Source organism: Papaver somniferum, chromosome 5, assembly GCF_003573695.1.
Source record: "Papaver somniferum cultivar HN1 chromosome 5, ASM357369v1, whole genome shotgun sequence".
NCBI lineage: Eukaryota > Viridiplantae > Streptophyta > Magnoliopsida > Ranunculales > Papaveraceae > Papaver > Papaver somniferum.
In genome coordinates this window covers 187493305-187501892 of record NC_039362.1, presented here as the reverse complement: position 1 = coordinate 187501892, position 8588 = coordinate 187493305, and the positions used below count along the sequence as shown (strand labels likewise).

Below are 8588 nucleotides of genomic sequence, written 5' to 3'. Positions count from 1 at the left end.
TTCTGGTGCTTATCGGTGGTTGCTTCATCACCGACCGCGTAGACCGAAACTGAAATCCCAACCATTGGATAGGAAAGGATAACCTATATTGTTGTTCTTTTTAGATTTTGTTCAATTTCATCAACGCCTCTCCCACTTCCTCTCTTCCCTACCTCTGTCTCTCCCTCTATGCCCCTAGTTAGCAATTCGAGATACGGAAAATGTTTGGGACAACATACGTACGAGTATTATTCGTTTTGACTGATTGTGAATTCGGTCCACTAATCGGTTAACCAATTATGATTCAGGGATAATACGAAATGGTATACATACGTGTATAATTCGTTTTAAAAATCTTAATTTCGTACACACAAATTGTAGGAAAGTTCTGTTTTACAAATGATTTCAAGGTTGAAATGAATATATTTGTAACAATCAACAAAATTCATCTAGCTCAGTAGTTAGTTGGTTGTCTAGCTTGGAATGGCGTGGTCTTTGGTTGGAATCCAACACACAGCATTTTTGAATATTTCAATGAATTATGACTTTCAATGAGCAGTGGGCTTTGAGGGGAGGCTTAATAGATGGGCCCATTATAAATGGGCTGTCTAAACTTGGCGTACTTAAGTCGCGTATTCTAGTACGGAACGCCAAATTCACGGACAATACGTCTTCTCCACAAAATACACGAACAGGGGTTGGGGTCTTAATTGGACGCCCGAATAAGTCGCTCCCGTTCGATACGTGATTCGCCAACTAAGCCTACCCTTCCCTTCCCTCTTTCTCCTTCCAATTCCAATTGATTGAATATCGGTTAATTTTCTCAAATAAATAAGAAGGAGAGTAGGAGACTCAAGGTTGTGTATAATATTGACTTGCACTCATCAAGATGTCAATCACATCAAGATCTGGAAAGGTGATAAAACAATAAATATTAGTAATTGTCCTCGGCTTATCACCTACAGCAAGTGTTTGTTTGGATGTGTTGTATTCCTTTGTGATGTACACTATATCTAATATGATTTCATGTATTCTACGTAAACTTTAAATTTTATACTATCAATTAATTAATTATGATATACCCCCGGCCAGGGGCTCAACCTTTTTGTGATAGCTGGTTATCAAAATTAGGTGTTACCGAATGCCTTGGCCATGATCTCTAATAATTCGAGCCTTTGTGCCCTATAATCCATTCAAAAGGTGTTATCTGAAGAGGTTTATACATATCCCGTCAGAGATAATTACTTCGTATCAGTATCCGGGCTTTGACCACTTCCCATGTGTCAGTGACTCATCTGTCTGTCTACAGTAGTTTTAACGGTATGAGTTTCAGGCCCTGTATACGTTTTGTAATTAGTATTTGGACCAACCAACCGTGTTGGACATTCAGTTGTGGCCATCACATGAACATCCACTATAACAATGTTGTGGCGTGGCGTGGCGTGGCGTCTGGATATAATTTCTTTCCGTCAATAAGAGCGTCCACAATGGTACGAGTATAACCAAAGACCAAAGACTAAAAAAAAAAATCAAATTTGGGTTTAGTCCGTCATGTGGCGTAGTGGGAAAAGAGTAAATTTGATCGGGCGTTAGTATAATGTTCGCCTGAACGTCAAGCGTTAATAAAGCTTACGCCTGGCATGGGGCGTTTATATAGATTACGCCTGGCATGGGGCGTTTATATAGATTACGCCTGGCATGGGGCGTTTATATAGATTACGCCTGGGATGGGGCGTTTATATAAATTACGCCTGGTCAGTGAGATTCCAAAAAAAAAAAAAAAAAATGGGGCGGAGGTATAAAGCCCGCCCCAAGCAAATCTTATTCAAAATTTATATAAACAGGCGTTAAGTATATGAACGCCCCTGCATCAGGCGGATTTTATATAAACGCCCCAAATCAGGCGTAATCTATATAAACGTCCCAAATCAGGCGTAATCTATATAAACGCCCCATGCCAGGCGTAATCTATACAAACGCCCCATGTCAGGCGTAAGCTTTATCTACGTCCGTTACAGGCGAATTCTTTACCAACGCCCCTGCATCAGGCGTTAACTTTACGAACGCGCGATGAGTGGCGGACATTATATCAACGCCCGTTGTGTAGGATCAGATTATATCAACGCCCGACTATATTTGGGTTTGGTCTTGGTCGTCGACCAAATTTGGTCTGGGTTTTAGTCTTTGATCAAATTTTGATCGATAGTCCGTCCCACTACGCCTGTCCACTGGATCAAAAATTTGGGTTTAGTCGTCCACTGCAGTTGCTCTAAGGCGACCTACACAGCTCATTTATCAACTCCCTTTCAGTAGATTGCAGAAATATTCATTTAAGATTTGTAAATTACTAAAGAAAAAAGAAATTTTTATTAAGCATTAATAAGACTAAATTTCAGATTAACATTGGCCATGAACTGTGCACTTTTTGTAGATAGCTTTCCAAGTTACTTCCTCCGTGTAAGTACAGGAGATTGAATCACTATCGACTATACACATAAATTCCAACATCCCGTCCACCTCAAACAAATGTAGACATTTTTTCCCCAACTACAATCACATTTAGGTACAAAACCATAGACTTTGGTTATGGGGAGGACTTGACTATTTTCTTGCGCTGGCTTAAAGGTAAAATTTACAAATGTAGCGTGGCCCAACTCAAAAAGGGCTATGAAAAACAATAATGCTTGGTGTACCCGGACCGTAGCCAACCCCGTGTGAGAGAAAAAAAATGGTGCCCCCATCCTAAACCCCACCCCTGCAAATCTCCCCCGGAACTCTCCCTCTCTGCCGCACGATCAATCCACCCGGTAGATTTGGTTGTCAACTCATGAAAAAGAATGTCTTTCTGATATCGTACTTGTGTTGATATGGTTGGGCATATTGAATACATTTTCTAAGATTGTTAAAACATACGATGGAATACATTAATGAATTTGTTTATTTTCCCATGCGAGTCTACCAGACTCAATAGATCGACTTACGGTGTAGGCAGTACACGTAGTAAGACTTTTGAAGTTACCTCACTATGACTATAAGATTCTCATTGGACTGGCATAAATTTACATAAGACTATAAGATTCAGAAGTAAAAGAAGTAACCCTTTCCAGAAATTAATCAGTTTAACGTATCTTTATCTACCAAAACTGTTGTTGATTATGGTAAGTAGGCCTGCTGACGCCGATTATGATGGTAGTGGTGATGGGCCCGTCACCCGGTTTAGAAGAGAGAATCAAGAACAAAAGGGACGAAATTTAGAAGAGAGGATTATCGTTTGTTAGGGCCAAGCGACATGGTAAAGCCAGGATTTAACTAGGCCGTGCTATAATCTGTACCGTCCAAAATTCTAAATGACCTTTGACCCACCTGCATACACACCACATTCCCTTAAAACACGGTTGGTTAAGCTCAAATTTTTCATGGTCTAGGCGAATAAATTTCATAACAAACAACTGACAAATTGAAATCTAAATCTCTGATTTAACCGGCTATTGACAGGACCGGTCCCAAACCGAATCGATCTCATGTGATTGCTTTGAACGTTTTTTAGAGTTAAAAACCGATGGGTGCGGTTCAATGATTGGTTTTGCCAAAAACCGCACAAAACCGACCGTTGCGCAGCCTTTGATGTGTTTGTAGTGTGAAGTTGAAAAGATGGACATGCACTAGTGGTCCAGCTTCCGGTAAAACTAAATGAAGGTGAGAGACTCACACAAGCGATCAACAAACCCTAGTTAGCAATTTGTCGTGTGATAAAAATTCGGACCCGCAAAATGAACCCTTAACCGGCTAAGTAAAATGTGAGTTCTGTTAAAAACGTGCAGTGCAAGAAAAATTTGAGAATTAATTCTCATTTAACGAGTTTCGCATAAACAAATGCGTTCGCCATTTCAGTCAATGATATGTTAATATATGTGACGTTTATGCCCAACAGACAAGAAGTTCACTGGTCTCTAATACCATGTGTTGGGAGTAAAAAACTATCAGTTCGAATCCGTTCGATCTTTGAAAACTAAACAACAGAGCCTATAGTTTGTTCCACCAACTGAGAGCCCAGGAAGGCTCAGGCGGGCTAAGAGTATATTTCTTTTTTCCACTGGCTAATACCAGCGGAGATAATTCAACACGGCGTTCGGAAAATTAACTTTTTATGAAGCAAAATAATTTTGATTTTGACCTCTATTTCTAGTATCCAAACGTGTTACAAAAGATAATTAAGTAGCCTTATCAAGTTTTTAATTAGTGTACATCTCGATGATGATGCAAACTCATGGTACTGTCAATGGATCAAAGACTCCAGGAGAATTGGCTTGGATACAGTTCTCGCTGGGACCTCCGTTCTCATTTCCGCAATCATATTTATGCAGGCACAATCTTATCCAAGTTGTCGCAAAAGGGCAATCCGATTTTATTACCGAGTTTGAAAAGTTATTGAGTTTTGTTTATGGATTGCCCCGGAGAACATCAAATCGGTTTTCGGGGACTTCCAAGTGCAGGTGTTCGAATGCTTCGTCGTAGAAGTTCATCACAAGCCTATTGACTTGTCAAGAGTTGACGCGGGGAGATTATATCTGTGATCATATCAACGATAATTTTGTTGTATTCTAACAACTCTCTTAGGATTAGAACCAACTTGAACCCGCAACACTCAACTGGGCTAATAAGGAGTCCGGGTTGTTGACGGGCCGGGTTTTACAACATCCTAACAGTAGCGGGTATTGGGAGTTGGACAACAGATCCGACTGAGAAATCCCTCGACTTATATAAAACATCCAACGTCTTTTGCCCCTCTTTTCTTCTTCTTCTTCCTCTTCCTCTGATACTAACTCATCTTCAAGAAACCTTTTCTTTTCATCTTCATAAAATTTAATACCCATTATACCTGAGTTTCCTTCACCCTCTTTAGAAGTGATCATCGTAATTTCAATTCTTTATTCACTATCATAATCACTGATACATCCATTCAAGAACAGAGTATCGCCTCTTTTCTTTACTTGTTTATGATCACTATTGGTGATTAAATTAATCACACATACCAACTCTTCCATTCTCCCAATCTCCTTTCTTGTTTATGATCAGTTCTCTTGATCAGATTCATCATCTATAGGTTCTTCTTGTCAAAGAACAGAACATCCCCATTCTTGTTTACTGTCTATGATAAACTCATCATCTACCATTCATTCTTACAACCAAATAATCTTTCTGAATTTCTTTGGTTCCTAATCTTTCTGAATTTCTTCCTGTTTAAAATTTCTCAATTTCTTGACTACAATAGTCAAGATGTCAGAAGAGGTTCATAGATTTTGCGAGCTCGCAAAAAATCCTTACTGCGGTGACAAAGACATTTTGGAGGTACTGGAGGAAGGGCAAATAATTGTCCTGAAAGATGGGTACCCAAAAGCGGATTTGCATAAACTCGTCATTCCAACCAGGGAGGGTCTGCACTGGCCCACAGATCTTGTTCCTGATGATCATGCGTTGCTGAAGAAGATGAAGAATGTCGGTGTTAAACTAGCTAGCGAGTTCTTGTCAAAGAACCCGTCAAACGCTGTCCGCTTAGGCTTTCATGGAGTTCCGACAGAAAAGCAACTTCACTTGCACGTGATCAGCCAGGACTTCGAATCAACATACACGGTTGCAACCTATAACAAGAATACAACTCCGTTTTTTAAGGAATTACACACCGTAATTAACGAATTAGCTACGAGCGGAGCAATGAGTATTCCAAGTGTGAGTCTTTTAGAGTCGCCACTACGATGCAACAGATGTATGACTTCATTTTTAAGCCTAAGCCGTTTCATGAAGGATCATCTGAGATCATGCCCCTTTCCGGAATCGATGATAAATGATAGTATGATATTAGGAGAAACAGCGCAAAGGGCAGAAGCAACAAATGTGGCTGGTGGACCACAGGATGGAGGGGTTGGGAGGGGTGTTGCAGTGGAATCGTCTTTTCAGAGGTGGAGAGGTCGTTCGGCGTCGGCTGGGAGGACGGGAAGAAGGCCTGAAGTGGAGGAGGATTGGCGGAGATCAAGGGGGGAAGGCAGGTCAGCATCAACCGGAAGAGGAGGAAGAAGCTCTGCAATTTCAAGCTATGTATACAGTGAGAGAACCAACTCTAATTTGCAAGAGTCGCAGAGATCAGGCGAATCGTACTCCACCAGGAGAGGAGGAAGAAGGTCTGAAGGCGAGGAGGAACGGAGGAGATCAATGAGATGGGGCAGCAGACATCTGACGGGAGAAAGCAGTCAAAAAGATAATACTAACAGATGGTGAGGGAGAGTGCTCAGTTTATGTCTTTGTAATGCCTATTTGGAGCTGGAACGGAAATGGTGTAGTATTTAGTTGCAGGAACTAAGCAGCACATGGTGCTGGTTCTTTTCGTAGAAGACAGTAGTTAGATTTATGCTGGGTTGGTAAGGAAGAACCAGTAAACTATGGAATTTTATATATTATTTGTTGCGAGAACAGAATACCTATATCAATGACAATGACACTAAATTTTGAGAATTGTTCTGTCTAACTAGGCTAAACATACATGGCCTGAGTAACTTAACATAACTTAAGCTATACGAACTAGTCGAAGATACAAAACTATAGGAGTGAAAACCAAGGTATCTGAGTACCTTTTGAGCTTTGTTGTGATACTCATTTGAGTTGTCAGAAGCAACAGGTATAATCCTTTCTCCAACAGCTTTGTTAGTCTTTGAGTTGAGGTATGATGCACGGAGAATGACCTTGAACAGAAAATTTTGATTATTTAGGCAAAGTTATTAGATAGGAAAAGATTTGTTATTAGCAGGAAAATAGCCAACTGAATCTTACCCCCGCCGGCATCATATTAATCTTCTTTGGGTCATTGCCAACTTTTTTCTTTGTCGAGCCTCTTTTTTTCTTGACTTCGGTTGTTTACTGTCGCTGAGACCCCCAACATCTTTGATGCCTTTCATTTGGGTGCAGCAGCTCAATCAGCCTTCCATCACAACCCAACAACTTGTTTCTGTGATAAAGTAATCAACATGAGACATTTTACGAGACATTGCACAATTTGAAATTCCATTCATTCAAGAAATATCCACAAGGAAAAACTTGCCCTATGGTTGATTATTATCACCTTATAGCTTGTTATCTATTATCCATATTAGCTTTTGCATTTTGGAGAACATTTATGATACATGTTGAAAATTAGTACTCCAATTATACGCAAAGAGACTTACCTTTTTCAACGCCGGCTGCAACTTTCTTCCTTGTCTTGGGGATCCTGAATGCAATACGTTCTTCCTTGTATTGGCGATCCTGAATGCGCAGTAAGGCTTCATCTTAAGCATACCCCATCACCAAAAACATATATACTTTTACTTTTTGAATTAGGCCCATTTCTTAGGTAAAAATGAAAGCATCACTTTTGGTGAAACGGAGGTAATAAAAAAATTTCAAACCAAAAACAAAATTAAAACCCAAATGAACAGAATTTGTATTGACAAATAGATGAACTATGAAAAATTGAGCTAGATAGGGATGGACCTGAATTTGTAAATGTAAAGACAAAATTTGTTAGATTCAAACATTTGTATCTCTGATTTTCTTATCGTTTCTGTGTGATTAACCACCATCACCACTAATAAAAACCACAATAACATGCAAAAATCCATTAATCAACACATATAAATTCTGAAAAAACACAACAAGCTTTCCCCAATTTTCATTCGGGTACATACCCGCTAAATGATTTCATTTCATGTTCAATTGATGCGGAAACGAACAAATTACTAACCGAAACCTAATTTAATCTAGGGATGAAGCAGAAACGAAAGTAAGAAAAGGGACGAAAACCATACCCATTCACAGCCTCTTGAGTCTTCAGATATAATTGAAGAGCCTTTTTTCCTTACTGAGATGACGATTTTTGATTTTGAGGATTCTGAACATGGGAATGCACGTGCGAAAACACTAGTTTCGCACACTTGCCTTCCATTTCCGCATTGCCGATTTATGTCTCGGACCGCAGCAGGCTGACCCTAAGGTTGACCGTTACAATCAGACTAAGATTGACCTGTTGGCGCCGGTTAGGACAATTCCTATGGCAATCAACAAACTTATTGGTTTGTTGAACCACGTGGATGAACAAACTGCATTCTTCACTATGGGAAACAAGATGAAATGAACAAATTTGATGTTTTAGGGTTCCACTAGTGATTTTATTAATATAAACTAATAAGAATTGGGTCCCACAAATGATTTTATTTATATAAACTAATAAGAGTTGGATCCCACGGATTATTTAACTAATAAAACAAATAATAAAAAATAAACCCTAAATATAATAATCGGGTTTTGGAGAGAGGTAAGTAAGGGGTGTTTTTCCACACCCGCTGGCGATCTTCCTTCCAACTCCAGCGATTGTAGCATGGTCGCGCGACCTTCCCTCAAGCACGCGCTGGATGTTTCCACTCGGTGTTCAATTCATCATTTTTGTTGAGTTGAAAATCCTTTTTTCTTGTTTGTTCATTCCGTGGTGGGAGCAAAATGAAAAAACTAAGGATTTGTTCACTCCATACTAAATGCTCTAAGACAAAGTCCTCTGGTCTTCTAATCTAGCATCTAGATCGGCA

At 39.7% G+C, this 8588-nt stretch overlaps 1 long non-coding RNA gene across 3 annotated transcripts; it reads right to left on the bottom strand.

Annotated features, from left to right (window-relative positions):
• Positions 1-6389: 6389 nt before the first annotated feature.
• On the bottom strand, positions 6390-7861 carry LOC113283979. 3 transcript variants are annotated; one of them, XR_003327848.1, is made up of 4 exons: positions 7815-7861; positions 7194-7272; positions 6802-6976; positions 6390-6713 (listed from the first exon to the last, which is right to left on the bottom strand). It is a non-coding gene; the product is annotated as an uncharacterized LOC113283979 (long non-coding RNA). The 3 variants fall into 3 exon arrangements; XR_003327849.1 differs by having other exon boundaries at positions 7194-7594; positions 7815-7855; XR_003327850.1 differs by lacking the exon at positions 7815-7861 and adding an exon at positions 7501-7781.
• Positions 7862-8588: the final 727 nt, after the last annotated feature.